Below are 24,193 nucleotides of genomic sequence, written 5' to 3' on the forward strand. Positions count from 1 at the left end.
GTTTAGTACATTTCATGGGTGTTTTCCCTTTTGTTTATATTATTTGTTCAGCTTTACCGTATACTGAGGTAAATATTCAAATGTTATCAATGGGGCTACTGTTAAAAGATTGTGCGTCTCATCACCCGTGCAATAGGAAACTTTTGAAATGGTATAGAACCTTCTGATCCACACTATAGTAGGGTTGATTTGATAGGTCTTATATTACATTTTTTGGGGGGTGTGGGGGGTCCTTGTCAGAATGGATTAACCCACATCCTTCAAGTTGTTAAAGTTTTTATTTCTAGCTTTAGTTGAAAAGAATTACGCAACTTTTGTAATTAGTGGTTACATTTCAGCAGTGATTGGTTATCTTTTATAATTATCTCATGGGGAAACTAAACTCACTGCTTGTTTGTTAGTGATAACATGACCATATAGACATTTTTTGCAATACTGCAGTGGGTCAGAACTTTTTTTGCCTCTTCACATTCTTAAAACTTAAAAGTAACTACATAAAGATCAAAGTCGTTTTTTAAAAGTTAATTTTTCTGCCGTTACAGGTGGCTAAGAACTACAGACCACATAGATATTCAACTTTTTTATAGGTCTACATTATTCTAACTCTGTTAGAAAGTAAACAAAATTAAATTTAAATGTTAATCAATTTCCTTTGATTTGTTTTCTTTAAATCTTGAAATGTATCAATTTGGTCGGCAGTTTCTAATACTGGGGTAGATAGTGGTTGCATTGGGCCTTAACCCACGAAGGCGATTGTGTGTGAAAAACAAAACAAAAAACAACTAGGTTCAGATTGTAAAGTCAGTGCAAGTAAAGTAAACAACCGTACAGCTATGGCCAAAAGTTTTGCCTCACCCTATAGAATTAACTCATTTTGCTTCATAAAGTTGTTTGAAACCTGCTGAATAATGTTACGTTAACATATTGAATTACATACCGCTTTATAGTTTAACAAAACATGTACAAATTTAAAAATGATACATTTTGAAATCAAAAATGAAATATTGTACTACTATTGTGGCTTCCGGTAGTGTTTCTTTTGATTACGTGAGGTTAAATAAAAGAGCTAAATTATGTTCATAGATTATTTAAATTGTCTCTAAAATTCTAGGTGATGCAAAACTTTTGGCAATAGCTGTACAGTAATTCCAGACATCAGTATTAAAATGCAGTAAACCATTTTTTGTGTTTACTGACACCCAACAAGCTTGCCTGTCCCTCTGTTCAGCTGATGCGCTAAGTCTGGAGGATGTGGTGAGAACAAACGAAGGCTTGGCTTTTAAAATTTAAAGATGCAGAGCATCATTATTGTAATGAAACAGTAATTTCAAACATCACATTTACATACCAATGGAATAAAACACGTAAATAAACAGCTTTCTTCTTGCATGTTTGTTGTTTTTGTTTAACAATTTAACAAAAGTTTTAAAAAAATAAAAATAAATTCAAGCTGCAGTATAAGAATAAGTAAAGATGTAAATGCATTTCAGCAGTAATAAGTCAAGCCAATATGTAGTCTCTAGAGCCCGTGTGTAGGGACTATTTTGCAATAGTGGAAGGATGTAAAGTTTAAAATCTGTTATTTCTTTTACAATCTAAATAATTTTAGGGTGTAATTTTATAACTGCAGGGAGCACATCCTGGGTGGTTGAAGACCTTGGGCACCCACACCCTGTTGTGTGTTAATGCTTACATAACAAGTCATTTGTAATATTGTTATAGGTTAATAAATAGCAACTGGGATGTTTTAAGGAGGCACAGGGTCTGTTGGTTGAGGTGCTGTGTTGGGTGTAGTGCAGCAGCTGCACAGTGCGGGGGAAGGCTACTGGATGAGTACTCTCACACGTGCGACTTTTACTGACGACAACAAGAGGACGACAGCTGTTGCCGGCTTGTCGCCTCATGTGGTGACCCTGGTCAACACCCTGTCGACACCCCGGCGATGTGTCTCCCACTTTTTAGGACGATGTTCTATTTTTCAGGCGACACAAGGGCAACGTTTTCAATACCAGCCAATCATATTTGATAGTAGTGTCACATAATATTAAAATGGTGATGTGGACGCATGATTTGGAAGTGAAGGTAATAGATTATTTTACTTACTTTTTTTTTTTTTTTTTTTGATTTGAGAAATTATTACATATAATAACATGAAAGGTTCCCGTTGAGGCCATCTGTTAGGGTTAGGTCGTCCAGGGTGTACTCGGCTCACCGCGCACCAGCGACCCCTGTAGTCTGGCCAGGCGCCTGCGGGCTTGCCTGTAAGCTGCCCAGAGCTGCATTGTCCTCCGACGCTGTAGCTCTGAGGTGGCTGCACGGTGAGTCTGCAGTGTGTAAAGAAGCGGGCGGCTGACGGCACACGCTTCAGAGGAAAGCGTGTGTTCCTCTTCGCCCCTCCCGAGTCAGCGCAGGGGTGGTAGCGGTGAGCTGAGCCTAAAAATAATTGGGCATTTCAAATTGGGGAGAAAAATAATAAAAACTAATTGGCAACTACTAAATTTATTTAAAAAAAAAAAAAAAAAAAAAAGAAATCCAACCAAATCGTTATATGTAGCAACTCTATAGCAGGGTATATTATCCAAAGCACTGGGGCGGTACCTATAGCGGTTGTAATGCTTCAGTAAAATATGTAGTGAATGTCTAGCATACAAGATAGTGTAAGAGAAGTGCTATGGTACAATATGTTTGAAACCTACAAAACATATGCTAACACTAAATTAATTTTGAAAAAACTGAGCTTGTGTTAACTAGAGGCAAATTTCTTCATTCACCATCTCGACAGAAAAGTGCTGTATAGCGTAGGCTGTATTGAAAGAAATGTCCCGAAACCCCTCTGCTATTTGGGTTTTTTTTTTGTTAAATGCCCAGACGACCATAAAAAAAGTTGCAAGTGACTGTTGATGTATCATGGAGGCACAACCAATCTCCGGGGTCACTTGACAAGTGTAAATTCATATTATTATTATTATTATTTTTAGTAGTAGTAAAATGTGACTGACTGATAACCTGCTTGGACGGTGACTTAAGTTTGTTTTGCCTAAGTCCGCTGCAGTTCGTGCTGCTGCAATGCAAGCTTAAGGTGTTTTCACACTGAGCGTGTCACGTCAAAGCGTCAGTGTCTCGCGTATTTTGACCCCGTCAAGTTGCTTTCACACCAAAGGCGTTCAGATAATTAGAACGCAAGAAACAGCAAATCTGTGATGCACAAGAAGTCGAGATGTATTATTATTATTAAATAATATACTTATTAATTACTACTAGTTCATGTGTATGATGGAGCACTAGCCCTTAAAATAAAAACCTAAAAAGCAATAGTTAAAACAAATAAATAAGAGCACAGCGCAAATTACAAAAAATATCAGATTATTATTATTATTATTAATAATAATAATAATAATAATAATAATAATAATAATAATAATAATAATAAGCCTACTGCTGCTCCAAAAACTGCAGCATGTATTTCCATGGTTTTATATTTCTTACTGCCTGCTCACTTTGTTTTATGCTCCCTTTTTTTTTTTTTTCGAGAAAACTGGTCCCGAAAGCTCCTCCATCGGTTTTTAACTACATCTGAGTCACCGTGCAAAATAAGTAAAACAAGCAACAATATAGTACTTTACTTGTGGTTCGCTATAGCACTTTAACCAGAACAGAACCATTAATGTGTTGCATAATTTTAATATGTAGGCTACGGTTGAAGATCTTAATGTTAAAAAACTACTTTTATACAGCTATTCAGTTTAAAGTTTAAAGATACAGTTTAAACTTAAACACAGGGCTCTATACTCATGCCGTTCTCCACAAATAAGTACACTAGTAAACATTTTGATGACTGGACATTTATGTATTTCGGCAATATCTACTGTTTTAAATCACTAATTTTCATTAGGCCGATCTCTGTGTTAATGAAATACAGTAGGGGCTAGCTGTTGATGTTTGTTGTCATGCCGACAAGGGGGTGAGAGCTGGAGTGTGATTGGTAGATAGACAAATTTACACCCGACGCAAACAGAAAAAATAGGACAAGGTCTGTTTTTGACGCGGTCGGTTTTACGTGACGCATCCAGTGTGAATGCCTCCATAGGATGTATTGTTTTCTAAAAAAATAATTTAAGTAAGACTTTGATGCCTTGATGCGACGCGCTCAGTGTGAAAGGACCTTTACTCACAAGCAGCAACAATTACGTCTAAGTAAACCATGTGTATTTTTATTTAAATTATAAAAACATGATTACTGTTCTATATAATGTGTTTTAAACTACAGTACTGTGCAAAAGATTTAGGCAGGTGTGAAAAAATGCTGTAAAGTAAGAATGCTTTCAAAAATAGACATGTTAATAGATTATATTTATCAATTAACGAAATTCAAAGTGAGTGAACAGAAGAAAAATCTAAATCAAATCCATATTTGGTGTGACCACCCTTTGCCTTCAAAACAGCATCAATTCTTCTAGGTACACTTGCACAAAGTCAGGGATTTTGTAGGCATATAGTCAGGTGTATGATTAAACAATTATACCAAACAGGTGCTAATGATCATCAATTCAATATGTAGGTTGAAACACAATCATTAACTGAAACAGAAACAGCTGTGTAGGAGGAATAAAACTGGGTGAGGAACAGCCAAACTCAGCTAACAAGGTGAGGTTGCTGAACACAGTTTACTGTCAAAAGTCATACACCATGGCAAGACTGAGCACAGCAACAAGACACAAGGTAGTTATACTGCATCAGCAAGGTCTCTCCCAGGCAGAAATTTCAAGGCAGACAGGGGTTTCCAGATGTGCTGTCCAAGCTCTTTTGAAGAAGCACAAAGAAACGGGCAACGTTGAGGACCGTAGAAGCAGTGGTTGGCCAAGGAAACTTACTGCAGCAGATGAAAGACACATCATGCTTACTTCCCTTTGCAATCGGAAGATGTCCAGCAGTGCCATCAGCTCAGAATTGGTAGAAAACAGTGGGACCCTGGTACACCCATCTACTGTCCAGAGAAGCCTGGTCAGAAGTGGCCTTCATGGAAGACTTGCGGCCAAAAAGCCATACCTCCGACGTGGAAACAAGGCCAAGCGACTCAACTATGCACGAAAACACAGGAACTGGGGTGCAGAAAAATGGCAGCAGGTGCTCTGGACTGATGAGTCAAAATTTGAAATATTTGGCTGTAGCAGAAGGCAGTTTGTTTGCCGGAGGGCTGGAGAACGGTACACGAATGAGTGTCTGCAGGCAACAGTGAAGCATGGTGGAGGTTCCTTGCAAGTTTGGGGCTGCATTTCTGCAAATGGAGTTGGGGACTTGGTCAGAATTAATGGTCTCCTCAATGCTGAGAAGTACAGGCAGATACTTATCCATCATGCAATACCATCAGGGAGGCATCTGATTGGCCCCAAATTTATTCTGCAGCATGACAACGACCCCAAACATACAGCGAAAGTCATTAAGAACTATCTTCAGCGTAAAGAAGAACAAGGAGTCCTGGAAGTGATGGTATGGCCCCCACAGAGCCCTGATCTCAACATCATCGAGTCTGTCTGGGATTACATGAAGAGAGAGAAGCAACTGAGGCTGCCTAAATCCACAGAAGAACTGTGGTTAGTTCTCCAAGATGTTTGGGCCAACCTACCTGCTGAGTTCCTTCAAAAACTGTGTGCAAGTGTACCTAGAAGAATTGATGCTGTTTTGAAGGCAAAGGGTGGTCACACCAAATATTGACTTGATGTAGATTTTTCTTCTGTTCAGTCACTTTGCATTTTGTTAATTGATAAATATAAACTATTAACATGTCTATTTTTGAAAGCATTCTTACTTTACAGCATTTTTTCACACCTGCCTAAAACTTTTGCACAGTACTGTACATATGAATTGTTTTATTTCATTTATATGGCTTACCTGTAAAATAATAGGATTTTCGTTCAAATAGAAACAAATAGCTATGGTGACGTCACCAGTACATTATGCAAATGAGTACCATCGAAGGTTCGAACCTTCCTTCGGTAATGTGTTCCGAACCTTCGAAGGTCAAAATGTACCCTTCGTTGCAGCCCTATAAAACACTGCATATAACTGCCATGCAGTTTTAGAATCTGCCAAACAAATTGATATATTGAGATTTAAAGAAAACAATCAAAGGAAACTGATGAACTTTTAAGTGTGTGTGCGATTCTGTTTACTTTCTCACACTAGCACTGTACTGCTTGTTAGTCTCATTTGTCCATCCCGCGACATGCGCCGGTTAAAAACAAACGGTGGGAATGCACATATCAGTAACTACTGAACTGTAAGTCTCCTACTGAAATTTGTGTTTGTTGCTTTTTACTAGTTAGAAAGCTATTCAAAATGTTCATGTTACTGTATTGTTGCCAATTTTGCATTTGATAAAATAAAATCAAGTGCTAGCCAATAGTACTGCTCATATCATCAGTGCACTCACAAAAAAAAAAAATAATAATAAAAATACTGGGTTTATAATCTGATTGGCATTTTTACTTTTGTGCAGTGTATGTGCAGTCCTTACGTAGATTTATTTTCATTACCTTTCGTTTTACACAAGTTTGTTAATGCTGTATACGATTTAAAGTTAAGTGAGTGTAAGGGTGAATAAACTTTTGTTTGCATACATGTTTGCAGTCTTGGTTAATACTTAGAGTGCTTTGTATAGTTTCACCAGTTTTTATTTTTAAAATAAAAAACAGATTAAATAGAGGAAGAGTCATGTGCTTAGTGAATGTATCCTTGCAATGACGTGTGTGCTGGGCTAAAGGAATTTGTGATGCAGGTGATTTATGTCATCAGACTATCTTATACTGGAAAGAAAAAAAAAGTCTTAGTCTTAGACCGTAACTCACATTGGGAGAACAGGTTGCTTTGCCAAATTAAAAAAAAAAAAAAAAAAAAAGATTTTGTGTATTCCAGACAGGAAAGTTTGTTTGATCCAATGGTAGTGTAAAAATCCTAGGAAAGTCTAAATGCATAGAAAATGGGTCCTGACAAACCTAGGGTTAAATCGCAGGGAATGTTGAACCCGAGTCCAGATTGACTGATACAACAACCAATCAATATGCATAATGCTTTAAGAAGGTTAAACATTAGATTGATTGTACTTTAAACTCAGCTATACAGTCTGGGTTAAGCAATTCCCGCCCCCCCCCTCCCCCCCATGTTTTTTTTTATTAATCTTATTTATTTTTTTAATTACATATTTGAATAAATGTTTTAATGAAAGTGTACTGTTTTGTGAGGGTCTTGATTTGTTTATTGTAATTTATAATACCTTGGTACATTGTTCATGTAGTATTTGAAAAAAAAAAAAACTGAAAAGTAAAATAAAAAATACTACTAGTATATTATGTATTGAAAATGATGATCAACCATTTCAGGGATGGAAATAAGACTCCTATTGCATAGCAGTTTCACCCATTCCATATTTTACTACAGATTAGCCACAGTGTATACGTAAGAAGCTAAGGCTTGTCTTATTAAACTCATAGTAAAGCCAAGAATGGATCAAACTGCAATGCAATGGGAGCCTTATTTCTATCCCTGCATTTACTTTGTGGCATCAGTTTTCTTGAAGACGATTAGCACGTAGTTGCACATTATTTCTGTAAAATGCTGCCGTATTTTACAGAACACTGTCTAACAGATGTCTGAGTTGTTTCATGAAAGTGCACACTACTTTGAGAAAGGAAATATTGGAGGGGACAGAGAACAGCCCTGTATGTGCACCCTATTCATTGACACAACCCTCGACAGTCAGAAAAGTGCACACAGCCTACATCACTAGTATATAGAATGGCTACCTCTGGGGACTTAACTCAGCTGCACAGCAGTTCATTGCTTAGACCGGATACTCTCTCTCTCTTTCCAGAAACAGCATAACCTGTAGTTTGACCTCTGCCTGAGACTCACATACATTCTTAAAGTAACAGCTCCTAAATAGCACAGTGCATAAAACATAGGGTCTGTCTCAGATTTTCCTAGAAAAATTCAACTGTGGGTTTTCAGACACGCTGATTTCAGAAATGACAGCTGTTATTTTTTTTTAACTTTCCCCTTTGACCTGTGACCTTGCAAAGGTCAACCTAAAGTGAGAAAGGGACCTTGACCAGAAAAATCACCCTGGGTGCAATTTAGATGCTACCGTCATTAGTAGCACTTCGTTCTACTCGTATTGAATAGGGCTTTTGAGAAAAAATACTAGGAGCACCCTACTGACTTCTAGTAAATTGCCAGGTGAGGGGTAACTGACGAGTTTTATTCAAACTTTAGTGATAGGGTTTTTGTTTTTCAGGTTTTATAAATTGTATTTTTCAGTGCTTATTTTTAGCTATTTTCGAGTTTTATGTAAATCGTTTTTTTTTGGGGGGCTTTCGTTTTTTGTTTTTTTTCCTGTCAAAATATGTATAGTAACTCGACAGTACTTACACAATTAAGTTGTACCTTCTTTCCATTGCTGTCTTCCACAACGAAATCCCTATGGTCACGGGCACATTCTTCTGGGGTTTTTGTGTGTAGGCAATTTTGTACATTTCGCCACAATTCTGTTTTAAATCGTCCGTATCTTAACTGTAATACAGCTTGAAATCCTGCTAACAAGCCTCCATCCTGATTGTAATCTCGTTTTAAATCTTGCAAGCAGAGTCTCCAATAGAAATGTAGGAATGTGCTGTCCTTCAGTAGTTGGGGCGGGTTTAAAGTATTGAGAACAAATCAATGATAGATGCAAGTCAGGAAGGCGGGACATTTGCCCAGCAGCACTGGGAAATGTATTTATTATTATTATTGTAGTAGGTTTTATTGTTTAATGGGAATAGGGTAAAGTCAACGTGAATTGATTAACCATTTCCACAGTTTTTTCCAGTGCTTTCTGGGGTTTTTTATGGCTATCCACCGATTTTCATTTTTTTTGTATCAGGGGTGTTTTATCTGATTTTATCGGTTAAAACCGTAAATCAGAAGCCCTACGCATGATGGTAGCATCCAAATTGCACCCAGGGTGATTTTTCTGGTCAAGGTCCCTTTCTCACTTTAGGTTGACCTTTGTAAGGTCACAGGTTGAAGGGGACAAAATAACGGCTATCATTTCTGAACTCAACATGTCAAACCCCCAGGTGAATTTTTCTAGGAAAATCTGAGACGGGCAACGAAATGTCCCTTTTCTGGTTGAGCTGGCGTGGAATGACCCCATACTATTCTAAAAGACAGAGAAAAGAACCCTGGAGATCAATATATATATATATATATATATATATATATATATATATATATATATATATATATATATATATATATATATAATGGCTCAAGCAAAATTATTCTTGGCATGACTGTAAAGTATTCTACCATTTTAAGTAGGCATTTGCACATGCACACAATATTACTGTAGTCCAGTTGGTCTGTTTGTTGCCACAAAGTGCTTAGGAAATGTGGCACCCGTATGGACCTGCTGTACTTGGGGAACCTCACATTCTTGGCTGTATCTTGAGAATTTCATCTAATTGTGATGCTTAGAAAGGATCTTCCTTTGCATTTTGTTCATTTTGGTTATCCGAATGTTGTGGTGAATTCTGGTCTCGCCTAAAACAGACATTTTGTTACAAAAGTTGCATGGTACCAACACACAAACCTATTAAAGGTTGTGTCCTTAATTTAAGCAACATTATTTTTGTTATTATATTGTGTTGTATGTTAAAAAAAAAAAAACATATACATTTTCAGTAATAAATATTTGTGCTAAGTGTGCGAACAATGTAGAGCACTGCCAATTTGTCTGGCAGGAGATGGAAGGGAAAAAACACTCTGCAGTAAATACTGTTGAGGTTCAGTTTGGATTAAGACACACTTAGTGTTGCAACGTGGCTCCTGATGTGCATTTTGTTTTCATCTTTGTGTCCAAAAATAAATACAAATAAAGCATTAAATGTTGTGACTAACAATACGGTAAAGTTCTTACACTGTTATTCTAACCTATGTTAATGACTTTTTTGATAGCAGTCAGACAGCCACAGCTTTTTGGAAAACTTTTGTTAGTCACTGAATTGCTTGCAAGGTTGATTTTGACACCCTCCCCCCCCCCCCCCCCCCCCCCTTTTTTTATTTGTTATAAAGCAGCAAGTGTGTCCGTGTGTTTTGTGCTAGTATTGTAAGTGTGAATAGAGGATTGTATGTTTCTGGTCATCAGGAGACCACGGTACTATACTGAGATAGCCATTGCCCGATTCTCTGTGTTGTGGAGCGCGAGAAATGAAAAGGCTCCAACTGAGGAATTGGGTGGTCTATTTTTAGCTGTGGAGTTGCAGTGTGTTGAGAACGGGGGGACGGGACTCTGTCAAACCAAGAGCCTCTAGTTTAGGTAATGCATGACCCTGTAGAGAACCATCTCCTCCATTTTAATTTTTTATTTTTTTGGTTTGCATTGGTTTATAGAAAAAAACAGATATCACAATGTGCAGAACACAAACATTTTGGAAACAGGAACAGAGCTGTTGATAGAATTTGTGTGCCTGCTGATAACAGAGGATGACTCATAAACATTACATTAGCCATGTACTGTACTGTGTATGATATTACAATTGTTACCTAAAAATTAAAAAAAATAAAAACAATAAAACGTTTTTGTCCCTTCGTAAAGTAAAGCAACAGTAAGTTATTTGGGGGTCCTGCATGGAATTACAGTGCTGTTGCCAGAATAGTATTCATAGACAGATGCATTCTCTTAACACTCCAATTATCTTTCGCTAATTTCTCATTTTGATCCATTCTTCATAAACTGGGGTGTGTTATGTTTGTTTTATTTTTGTATTTTTACTTTGAGCCAAACAATGGTTTCTCAGAGAACGGTGGGGGGAGTCATGAATGAAAACTTCATTAGCATGCTATGTAGGGACAGGTCAGTGGCATACAGTCCTCCCTTTGAGCAGGCTTTGATGACTGCATTAATATATATATATATATATATATATATATATATATATATATATATATATATATATATATATATATATATATATATATACTGTTTTCTGATTTAAGAAAAAAAAATACTAAATATAGCTTCATGTGATTACAAAGAGGGTACTGTTCTAGTAAAGCACCACATAATTCACCATGTAAAATAGGTTCCATGTAACACTCATATTGCTGGATTCTGTAAGCACAGCCTTGTGTAGCAGTGGTATTTTACCAGTTTTGCACTTTAGTTTAAGATGAGCAGTAAGGTTGGTAAAAAAGAGATCAAATTCATACACAGAATATTTCACATTTTCAGTTTTTGTGTTGTTGATACACATTGTGTGGCATTGCTTAGCAGATGACGAGGGTTTTCTGAGAGGTGTATTGCTGCAGTACAGGAGGCTGTCAACTTCGATCCTTTTTTCAGCAGCAGGCAGTTGTCTCAGCACCCAACCATACGTGTTGACATGTTGTGAAGGGGCATTCCATGACATGACATGTTGTGAAGGGGCATTCCATGACAAATCACCCCCAAAAAAGTTGGATTTTAAACCCTACCATCTCCGATTTAAACCAAACTTGGTTCAAAGGGTTGTTTCAGGCAAACAAGCTCAAATTTATATTTTTAGACTGATCAGGTCAAGGGGCCAAAGTTATAGAGAGGTCAAAATGTGGTTGATGGTTACCCCCCCCTCCTAACGTTAACAGCACCTTTTATTCCAGGTGACCAATTACTTTTATGTGACATGGAGATGTTACTAGCACTACTATCATAGTAATGAAGTATGTATGGAAGTTAATCAAGGTTTTTTGCACTCAATTCAGAATTTGAGAACTTGCCATTGATGTAGAGTATAATAGGTGCCAGGAATTTCAGAAATCAATCCCTGAAACTCTAGTTAAATAAATTGTCTCTCAACAAGTATAGCTTGTTAGGACTTCCTTGTTTCTCATTTTAAAACATACAGCAGCCCCTCTCAGCTTCCCAAGCCTTTCTATAATAAACTGGAGACAAAAATCTGGTGTTTTGCAAGTTAAAAAAAAGTGGAAAAAAAGGCAAATTTGTGGTTAGACCGTTTTCAAAAGCCTTCGAGACCTCTACCCGGAAGAGCGCGTGCGTGACGTCACACCAGGACATTCACTGGTGTAAACAAATGCAGTAGATGGAGGACAGAAGTGAAAGCTATTACTGGTTCGGATGTTTTAGCATCTTAAATCAAACAGATGGTCTTGTGCTTCATTTGTATTGCCTTTACAATGTTTTTTAAAAAAATAAATAAAAGAAAGCAAGCTTGTTTAGATTTGCACTTACTTCTCTCTCTTCCGTGGTTTCTTGTAGTCTGTTGATGGTAGAGTAGCACATGACAGTATTTTTTTGTGTCAGATTTTCAGGTTTTTTAATTTGAATTTGATTCTTGGCAGTATTTTCACGCCTGCTTTTAGTGGAAAGCTTGTGCCAAGCATCCTTATTCAGACAGTGAATTTATTTTGAAAAATATCGCTTGATTGTTGCATCCCTGCTGTAACGCGTTACTGGAATTTAGTTATTAATCAAACAAGAGGTTAAATTATCAATTGTATGTTTCGACTGCGCCACCCTCAATAAAGGTGAGGGACCGCACAGGTATTTAACTGAGCAGAACATCAGGTCTCCTTTTTCGGACTTACTGCACAACTTTCTCCGAACAAATCAATATAATAATTCTTACATATACAGTAAATAACTTTCTTCTTAACTTGTAGCCTATTAGAATCTGATATAGCCTACATCAACATCATAAAGTAGCCCAAGACATTTTCGCAGGTCGGATGGGAAAAATAATAAATAAATAAAGTTGAAGTTTATGTTCAGATTGGTGATCTAAATAATCCAGAGACAGGAGTGTCCTGACGAAATCGAGAGACTTCACAGGAATGCATACGGGAACGTGACATAACAATATTTATTAATAATGTACATGGGAGGTTTTGGCTGTATAGTCATGTCACTTTATACATATTTTCATCAAACAGTAAGATTTTACTTTTACTTTTTTTTTTTTACTAGAAGATGATGCTGCTGTCCTGCAGGTACCATATGGATGGAAGTGCATAATTATGTAATTTAACATCTGTCAGTGGAAACGAGGCATACAGAACCCTGAATTTAGAGAATTCATTTCTTCTCAAATACAATTTTTTATAAATATAAACTCACCTACAGTCTTCTCCGCTCTTGTTCTGTGGGAATCTTTGAAGGCGTATTCAAAAGGATAGATAGTTTCCTACTCCGGACGAGCAGAAAGAAACTTGACCAACTGGAATTCGAAATTAAAAAACTTGAAGTCGAACACACTGACGAGAGCTATGGGTCTCTAAAAAATACTTACTAGAAAAATAAATCAATATAATATTACTAATACTTTACAAAATGGAAAAAGCATTGCTTAGAACCAGGCAAAAATACTATGAGCTGGGAGATAAGGCGCACAAACTTTTATCTTGGCAACTAAAAAAAACAAACTACAAACTCCCATATTAAACATATAAAAAATATAAAAAGATTTATCATTGACCAGTAACCCAAAAATAAATCAATTTATGCTTCAAAGATTTTTATAACAACTTATACATGAGGAGATATAAATGATAATATGTATACTTTTCTTAACTCTTTGAAGTTGTCTGTGCTATCATTTGAAAACAGAGAGATATTGGGACGACATAGAACAAGGGGGAAATGTTAGCCGACCTATGACGTAACAATCCGGTAAAGCAGGAGGCTTAGATGGAATTTTTAAAAACATTCTATGAAGAGCTAAGTGACCCCCTATTTGAATTATATGAATATGTTCCAGATAATGGTATGTTACCCCCAACGCTTCAAGAAGCATTCATTTCTGTAATATGTAAGCCGGATAAGGACCCCTCTACATGCTGGGCGCTCACAGTCCAGCTGTCGCAATCTCACTCAACGCGGAGAAGGTTTGCGACCGCGTCGAGTGGGACTACATGTTTAAAGTATTGGAACACTTTATTTGGTTCTGACTTTATAAATTGGGTTTGTAGCCTGTATAACAATCCCCTGGCCAGAGTCTGCGAAAATGGAATTATCAAACCCATTCCCTGTTTTCCGGAACACCAGGCAGGGATGCCCACTATCTCCTTTACTATTTGCATTAGTAATTGAGCCCCAAGTTTTATACGCTGATGATATTTTATTGTTTCTGACAAGACTAGAGAGTTCATTAAAAGCTATTGTTGAAATTACTGAGGATTTTAGTACTGTTTCAGGATATAAAATAAACTGGTCAAAGAGTGAGATCCTTCCCCTAACAGACACATATTATTTCCAACTGGAATTGCTCTTCCCATTCAAAATCAAACCTAAAGAAATTAAATATCTTGGCATGTGTATAGACAGACACCTTAACCACCTCTACAAGCTAAACTGTATTCCACTAATGGACACAATTTGTAAAGACACAGTGAGATGGTCAACCCTACTTCTCTCATTGATAGGTAGACTCAATGTGGTAAAAATTAACATACTACCTGGAATTATGTATTTAATTTATTTGTCTATTCCTATGCCAATCCCCTAAACTTTATTTTAAAAAATTACAATACTAAAATTGGAAACTTTTTGTGGAACAATAAGACTAGCCTAGAACTAGCCTAATCCTGCCATACGAGGAAGGAGGATTGAGGCTCCCTGACCTACAGCTATACTTCTGGGCAGCACAACTTAGATGTCTGTATTACTGGCTTGGTGGGGGTGAATCCCTCTACATGGACACATACTGTATTGAAAAGGGCATTCTTCGATTACCTGATCTCTCATACACTCCGTACTGTTTAACTCCAAAATAATAAAAACATATACAGACAATCCAATTTTACTTCAGTCTCAAAATATAGGAGGAGACAACTTTTTAAAGGAAAATCTAAAAATGCCCCCCCTGACAATTACACAGAATTCTAATTGACCCCAAGCCCTATAAGACCTGCCTTTTAAACTATGGGAACATAATGGACTATACCAAATAGGTGATTTGTACAGGTAAAATTTTTATGTCGTTTGAAGAACTGAGAAATGATTATCAAATCCCAACCACACTTCTTTTGATCTTTACAGCTACGTCATTATATCCAATCATTACAAGAGAGCTTTAGACAAACTTAAATATTCTATACTCAAACCCAACCCTGCTAAACTAATTTCAGAACTATACAACCAACTTTTGAAACTCACCACCTCAAATACAAACCACATAAGAGAGAAGTGGGGGGGGGGGGGGGGACGACTGGGGATCTGCCTTCCCAGTGAGCAATGGCAAGAAATATGCAAGAGATCCCAAAACCTTTAGATCAACACGGGATATAAACTTACACAATACAAATTCATACACAGAACCTACTTAACACCAAAAAAAGCTGCATTTGTTAAAAAATAATAATAATAATAATAATAATAATAATAATAATAATAAAAATATTTGTCACTTCAGATACAAGATTCAGGAAGGCAGCTTTCTACACATGATATAAGAATGCTCGTAACTTCAACCCTGGTGGCAAGCTATAGAGAGAGCGATGAGTAATGTACTACAAAGACATCTACATTTAACCCCATTAACTGCTGTCCTGGGGCATTATACAGAGTTCAATCTTTCAAACCTAAGAATGAACTTTTAGCCTGGCTATTGTGGCTGCCAAAAGGTGTATGGCATTTAAGTGGAATCAATTACTATATAACTGAAAGCTAAATGTTGCTGTTTTTTTAGTTTTTTATTATTAATTTGATATACCCCCATCCATTGTTTAAACCGTGCTGTTTAGGTTACTGCAGGCAATTTACACGTTTACAAAAAAATTAAACATTGTAGCCTTAAACAGGAAAAAGCCCAAATATATATATATAATAGCTGCTGATCCTTCATTGAGTATAAATAACAATGTATGTAAAATACACCCTCCTCAATCTCCCTGAAATAAATACCTGCATTCAAAACATGGTTTTGTTGGTTTTGTTTTAAGAAAGGCCATGAATTGCTTTGTTAAACACATGTGCATGTTTATCAATGAGAATTATTTAAAACCAAAAAATAATTTCCATAAATACACTCATTTTGGATGTTGCCTTTGGCTCACCATTGCTTCATATGCACATTATTGAGGAATAGGACATGTATAGCAGGTAGGGTATGAAGTTTGCAGATGTCATGTAAATGTTGTTTCTTCATTTAAATCCAAATATGAAACAAGACTCAGTCCAGAGTGCAAAAAATGATGGGAAGGGCGGATTTTAGAAAACTAACAAATAGATTATTTTCTGCCTAAAGCATGAATCTACCTCTACTTTAGCAAAAATACCTTAGCTGGCGCCATCACCGCCACAGCACACACACACACACACACATTACAATGAGAAGGATGCGTTTGTTCAGAAGGCAGGTACGTTGTTCATCATGATGGATGTGAATGAAGTGTTTGCAACGTGGTTCGACACAGCATGCTTTGAGGCCCTTGGCAGATAGTATGGATTGCATGCGTATAGTTATACAGTAGCACCATGTTTTCAGTGCATCAAGTTTTCTTTTGAAAAGTCAAGTGACTTATCCTTCACATCAGTCCAGGATCTCTTGTCTCCAGCATTTGTAAGTCTGAAGCTGTCATTGGCCAGAAACAAAATGGCACACCGAGGTCAAGGCTTATCTTCAGTTCTAGCAAATGATCCAATTTTTAAACTTGTTTTCTCATCCACAAACTAATCCACTTTGTGTACTGTACAACAAGGGTACAAGAAGTGCAAAACAAAATCGCCTGCCTTGGTTTCTCTGCTTTATCAGTTTAAGCTTTCTAATTTTAAATAAGGACGGTCCTATTTATAAAAAATAAAAAAAATTAAATACCAACATAAAATTTAAGAACTTCGTTCATCTGCTTTATTACTACAGTGCTCTCTCGCTATAAGGCTCTCAATTATAATACACCTCGGATGTAACGCTGCTACAGCATGTCCCCCAATTCCCTATACTAGTGATTCATGCAGTATTTCTACAGTAAATACAGTACTGGTGTTGTTCAAACTGTAAACAACTTCAGTCTAAGTTCCGTTTCTGTCTCTCCCTTTTGATACAGTATCTGAACTGAAAAAAAGCTGTGCTGGCACTTTATAACACAGACATCTTATTTTATGTTTAAAAATGGATCACAAATCCATTCTTTCTTGGGTCTTCTGCACATGGGAAGTATTGCTCAAATATTTCGGATAGCGACTTCAGGTGTTCGTGTATCAACTGAGAAAGTTCCTGCACTGTGTCTCCCGATAATTCGACAAGAGTAGGAAACATGTCAAAGATTCCTCTATCCACACGGTTCTTCCAAGTTTCAAGCTTTACTTTAAGCTGCAATCTTGTCTGCCAGTTTGAAAACAGATGCAATTCTCCCTTGCAATGACAGGTTGAGTTCATTCTAAAGAGAAAAAATGTCGCTCAGATAAGCAAGTTTAGCTAGCCACTTCTGGTCACTGAAATGGACGGACATAGGTGAGCTTTTTTCTGAGAGGAATCTTTTCAGCTCTTCTCTTAACTCAAATACTCTGGTTAGAAATTTACCGCTCGATAACCAGCGAACTTCTGTATGCAGGAGAAGCTGCCTGTGATTGGCACCGATTTCATCACACAGCGATTCAAACAGACGAGAATTCAGTGCATTGACTTTTATGTGATTGACAACACGCACCACAACACTCAAAGTATCGTTAAGCTCAGGCGATAATTTTCTACTTGCCAGCATTTCGCGGTGGATAATACAATGAGTAGATTCGCATTCTGTTGCTACTGCTTTAATTCTCGTTGTGAGGCCAGAGAGTCTTCCAGTCATGGCAGCCGCTCCGTTGGTACAGACCCCCACACAAAACTTTGTCGAGCTTGCTCGTAACATACTCGTCCAAAACTCTGAATATTTCGGCTCCTGTAGTGTTTTTAGGCAGCGAAAGCACACACAATACATCTTCATGCAGCTCCTCCTCATACACGTAACGTACATAGACTAAAACCATTGCCATGTTTACGACATCTGTTGATTCATCAACCTGAAGAGCAAACCACAGAAATCCTTTTATTCTTTCTAATAGCTGCTCTTCGATGTCTTCAGCATTGTCGTCAATCCTTCTGGCAACCGTGTTATCAGAGAGGGGAACTTGGCCAACTTTATTAGCTGCTGCTTCTCCCAACATCTCACGGCAGATTTCCTTAGTGGCAGGGAGAATAAGCTCTTCACCAATCGCAAAATGTTTTTTAGCCTTTGAAATTCGGTAAGACACCAAATATGACGCTTTCAATGCAGACACGTTTTGGCGTGCACTGGTGCAAATTAAATGTCTTTGGAATTCAAACTTGCTTCTTTTTCTTTCAGAAAAATCAGCAGATTTTCCTTTTAGAGCTGGATGTTTTTTCTCTAGGTGCCTAAGAAGTTTTGAAGGTTTCATCGCCTCATTGCTAAGAATTTCTGCACATACAACGCACAGGGGCTTTGGCGCTTCTGAATCGCCAGACGGGATGAATCCGTATTTAATATACGATGAATCATACTTACGATTTGAAGCTGGATTTTATTTGTTTCTTTCCACTATGCATTTCTTCAGTTTCATGATTATCTTGGTCCTTTTGTCATCTGGAATTTCATGACCCTGTTTTTCAGAAGCATTTTTTACAAAAAAACAATCCATAGAAACTTGTTTAGACATCGTGTCGGTGTTACTGTACATTAGTAATACAGGAACAATATTTTTTTTTAGTTTCCATTTCTGACTCAGTGACGTGACAGAACACGTGCCCACAACAGCGCATACTTAGGGATAATTTGTATTATTTTCCCATGAACACTTCAATACACTTATGATTAGCATTAAAGTATTGTACACCATGGCTTTATATTACATGAGAGCTCTGTTTGTCTTGTCTCTTAACATTCTATCAAGGCTTGTCTGCAATAGTAAAGCCTGAGCCGCGGACCGGCAGCAACTCCTCTGGGGACCGGCAGCGGTCCGCAGCCCGGTCGTTGGGAACTACTGGTCTACAGTCTCGAGGAGTTGGAGGAAATGGATGTAAAAACTAGTCATTTGCTAGCAAGTTTCTATTGGTCTCTGTATTGTCCATGTCCATCATGAAAAGGTCTTACCCTTGCTTCTGAGTAACTTCAGAAACAGATACTGTTTGTCTGTCCCGGAAGAATACCCAAACATGGACAGAAATCTTCTGCTAAGGCAGAAATAGACATCATGTTGTCTTGTATGAAGAAAAAAAAGAAAAATAAGAAATGCTATCTTGAGTTTCAATGATTTTGCTCACTGTTTCCAGGTTAACGCACAGACACATGCTAGGCCAATCACAATCATTGCAACATCCATATTTACACTACCAAGCATTGGTGAATGAGACTGGTTAGTACAGGAAGACTTGCACAAGTAAAGCCAAAGTACTGCAAGTTGCTATAAGCAGAATATCTACAGCTAAGACCAAAAGTTTTGCATCACCTTATAGAATTAACCTGCCGAATAATGTTCCGCTAACATATTGAATTACATACCGATTTGTAGTTTTCCATATACTTGGTGAAAAATTGACAAAAAAAAGATATGACATTTTGAAAATTAACATGAAATACTGTACTACTATTCTGGCTTCCGTTAGACTTTTTGCAATATCATTTTGTAGTTTCTTTGATTCCATTAAATAAATTGTTCATATGGTGTGTTTTTTTTGTTTTTTTTAATTATGTCTCAAGTTCTAGGTGATGCCAAGCTTTTGTCCATAGTGTAGAACGATATCACTCTGAGTTTAAATAAACAGTCGTTTGGAAAAAAGTGTCAATATGCTTTTGGATTACATATTTTTATGTATTAGTGATAATACCTTAATTCCATCCAGTTTTACATGGGTTAAATGTTCATAGGCAGAGTTTATAACCGCAATGTGAATGATATTGAATTAGTTATGTATTCAGAATGCAATGAAAATATGTGGAGTTACAAACTCCCTAGTAAACTACAGTATCATGTGAGGCACAAAACATTACTTTAAGTGCAGGTGAGTTGCAGTTAACTTTGCTATCATGTAATGTTTGTTCCCATTATTTTAGTACATTCGTGTAAAACTGATATACAGTGCGATGAAAAAGTATTTGCCCCCTGTCTGATTTTCTGCATTTTTGCACATTTTTCACATTGTATTTGGTAGTAGTATAGAGAGGGAGTCTGAGAGAAAAAATGACACCAAAGTTTGGTGCTTCTTTCATTTGTTTGGTGTGCAAGGTAATCAAACATGCAATCTTCAGGTGTGAAAAAGTTATTGCCCCCCCTTAGTTAACTCAACCCAATTAAATGGATAATTAGGGTCAGCTGTTTGAGTACTTTGGTTAACAACCAGGCCTGATTTGGGCAAGCCCTGCCCAATATAAATCTGACTAACTTTGGCCCTTACCATCAGAGTGAAGTTGTCAGCACACAGGTTCTAGAGGCACATCATGCCACGAACAAAAGAAATTCCTGAAGACCTCCGGAAAAAAGTTGTTGATGCCTATCAGTCTAGAAAGGGTTACAAAGCCATTTCTAAGGCTCTGGGCCTCCACCGAACCACAGTCGGAGCCATATTGTCCAGATGGAGAAAGTTTGGCACAGTAGTGAATCTTCCCAGGAGTGGCCGTCCTGCCAAAATCTCTCCAAGAGCAAGGCGTAAAATCGCCCAGGAAGTCACAAAGAACCCTAGAACAACATCCAGGGTCCTGCAGGCCTCTCTCGCCTTGGCTAAGGTCAGTGTTCATGACTCTGGGCAAAAATGGTATTCATGGCAGAGTAGCAAGGTGGAAACCATTGCTCACTAAGAAGAACATGAATGCTTGTCTCAAGTTTGCCAAAAAGAGGGGGCTCCTGAGTGGCGCATCCAGTAAAAGCACTCGCTAGAGTGCAAGATGCGCTCCATAGCCTGGACGTCGCCGGTTCGAGTCCAGGCTATTCCACAGCCGACCGTGGACAGGAGCTCCAAGGGGGCGGCGCTCAATTGGCCAAGCGTCGTCCGGGGGGGAGGGAGGGTTAGGTCGGCCAGGGTGTCCTCGGCTCACCGTGCACCAGCGACCCCTGTAGTCTGGCCGGGCGCCTGCGGGCTTGCCTGTAAGCTGCCCAGAGCTGCGTTGTCCTCCGATGCTGTAGCTCTGAGGCGGCTGCACGGTGAGTTTGCAGAGTGTAAAGAAGCGGGCAGCTGACGGCACACGCTTCGGAGGACAGCGTGTGTTCATCTTCGCCCCTCCCGAGTCAGCGCAGGGGTGGTAGCGGTGAGCTGAGCCTGAAAATAATTGGGCATTTCAAATTGGGGAGAAAATAATTTAAAAAAACTGATTGGCAACGACTAAATTAAAAATAAATAAATAAATAAAGTTTGCCAAAAAGCACCTAGATGATCCTCAAGAGTTCTGGAACAATGTTCTATGGACAGATGAGTCAAAAGTGGAACTTTTTGGCCGACATGGGCCCCGTTATGTCTGGCAAAAACCAAACACTGCATTCCACAGTAAGAACCTCATACCAACGGTCAAGCATGGTGGTGATAGTGTCATGGTTTGGAGATGCTTTGCTGCATCAGGACCTGGACGCCTTGCCATCATTGAAGGAACCATGAATTCTGCTCTGTATCAGAGAATTCTACAGGAGAATGTCAGGCCATCCGTCCGTGAGCTGAAGCTGAAGCGCAGCTGGGTCATGCAGCAAGACAATGATCCGAAACATACAAGCAAGTCTACATCAGAATGGTTGAAGAACAAGAAATTTAAAGTTTTGGAATGGCCTAGTCAATGTCCAAACCTAAACCCAATTGAGATGTTGTGGCAGAACCTGAAACGAGCAGTTCATGCTCGAAAACCCACAAATGTTACTGAGTTGAAGCAGTTCTGCATGGAGGAGTGGGCCAAAATTCCTCCACGGCGCTGTGAGAGACTAATCAATAACTACAGGAAGCGTTTGGTTGCAGTTATTGCTGCTAAAGGTGGAGTAACCAGTTATTGAGTCTAAGGGGGCGATTACTTTTTCACATGGGGACATTGCGTGTTGCATACATTTCTTTAATAAATAAATGAAATATGTATCAAATTTTTGTGTTATTTTTTCACTCAGGGTCCCTTTTATCTAATATTAGGTTTTGGTTGAAGATCTGATAACATTCAGTGTCAAAAATATGCAAAAATGCAGAAAATCAGGCAGGGCAAACACTTTTTTTCACGGAACTGTAGCTTAAGGTCTCTGCTGATCACTGCTTATTTAAGGCACAGCTTTTTGTTTTGATGGAAAAACAGGGGAAAACAGGTGATTCTTTTTCTTTGTTTTCCACAGGGTCGTGCAAGGGAGTGCATTTCATGTCTTTTTGTCAGTAAGGCAGTTCGGGGAAAAGCAAGTGTGGGTGGGGGGCGATTCATACTACCAAATAGTTTAGCCACAGATAGTGGATAAGCGTGCGTAGTGTTATCAGTGTTCACACCATGATGGTGGATAATAGTGTTATCAGTGTTCAACACCATGGCCACCCAGGGTAAATATGAAGTTTGCAAAACTTTGGGTAACAATGGTTACACCTGCTTTTTAAAGTAAATGATCAAAAAGATATATTTTCTTGCATACTGTACAGTAGATGAAAATTCTCATATTAATTGTTTGTCAAGGTACAGAGCCCTATGCACAGTGTGAATACCATGAATGCCAGAATTAAAAACTTTTTGTACTTTCACTCGTATGTATAACATTTATAAAACATTTTGATTGTACAGTACTACAGTTTTGGATTCATTGCAGGAGTTAATTCTCAAACATCATAATAATAGTACAAATAAAATAAAAATCTAGTCCACTATCAATTCTATATTTTAATTTAAATATTCACTGGAAAGGCATAGTTTATTTATTTATTTATTTATTTATTTATTTATTTATTTATTATAAATGTAGTCGTTGCCAATTATTTTTTATTATTATTTTCTCCCAATTTGGAATGGCCAATTATTTTATTATGCTCAGCTCACCGCTACCACCCCTGCGCTGACTCGGGAGGGTGAAGACGAACACACGCTGTCCTCCGAAGCGTGTGCCGTCAGCCGACCGCTTTTTTTCACACTGCGGACTCACCATGCAGCCACCCAAGAGCAACAGCATCAGAGGACAACGCAGTTCTCGGGCAGCTTACAGGCAAGCCCGCAGGCGCCCGGCCAGACTACAGGGGTCACTGGTGCCCGGTGAGCCGAGGACACCCTGGCCGACCTAGCCCTCCCTCCCCCCGGGCAGCGCTCTGCCAATTGAGCGCCGCCCTCTGGGAGCTCCCGTCCTCGGTCGGCAAAGGAATAGCCTGGACTCGAACTATAGACTAGACTATAGGGCACATCCTGCACTCTACGCAAGTGCTTTTACTGGATGTGCCACTCGGGAGCCCCCAGGCATAGTTTATTAATAATAATAATAATAATAATAATAATAATAATAATGTAGTTATTTTTTTCTGTATTTGTATTATTATTATTATTATTATTATTATTTGTTTATTTAGCAGACGCCTTTATCCAAGGCGACTTACAGAGACTAGGGTGTGTGAACTATGCACCGCCCTTCACTTTCCATGTAAAAAATTCTCTGGGTTTAGATCTCAGAAGATTAATGGAAATCCATTCTCTCTAGAGGGCACTCCACTCCTCCCCGGCCCGGACTAATATGTTTCAAAGTTTCAATCTGCATCCTTTTTATCAAACTGCCCAAGATGCTGTGTTCTGTAAGCTTAACTTTAATGCAACCTGTGAGATGCAAGACCCTCATATTTAACAGTTAAAGATTGTGCCCAACTTTAAACTTTGAAAAAAGAACTGCTGGCAAATATTAATCGGCATATGCAGAAACAAATGGGCACTTTTTAGGAAGGATTTTTTTTTTTCAGGTTGTTAAATTATATGATTAAAAACTTTAAAGGTATAGTGCCCACTACTGTTTTAAAATAGGACAAAAACATATTTAAAAAACATTCATTTTGTCCCATCAGTTCAACCCAACGAGAGTACAGGGATGTACAGTTTAATCCTCCATCACTTTTCTTAAAAGGCCTGTGAAACTGACACTCAAACAGGTGGTTAAAGTGTTCAAAAAATGAGCAGCTTCTTATTTGTGTGCTTGAGTTGGAGGTGCACCTATTTTGCCAGACAAGTAAGGTTTACTGTAAGAAAAGAGGGGCATGAC

At 38.1% G+C, this 24,193-nt stretch overlaps 1 protein-coding gene across 2 annotated transcripts in view; it reads left to right on the forward strand.

Annotated features, from left to right (window-relative positions):
• The window catches only part of LOC117400471 (guanine nucleotide-binding protein G(olf) subunit alpha), a 146,061-nt gene that overhangs the window by 96,452 nt on the left and 25,416 nt on the right, over nt 1-24,193 (forward strand). The gene's annotated exons all lie outside the window — the stretch shown is intronic.

The sequence above is a fragment of the Acipenser ruthenus genome, chromosome 4 (assembly GCF_902713425.1).
Source record: "Acipenser ruthenus chromosome 4, fAciRut3.2 maternal haplotype, whole genome shotgun sequence".
Classification (NCBI taxonomy): domain Eukaryota; kingdom Metazoa; phylum Chordata; class Actinopteri; order Acipenseriformes; family Acipenseridae; genus Acipenser; species Acipenser ruthenus.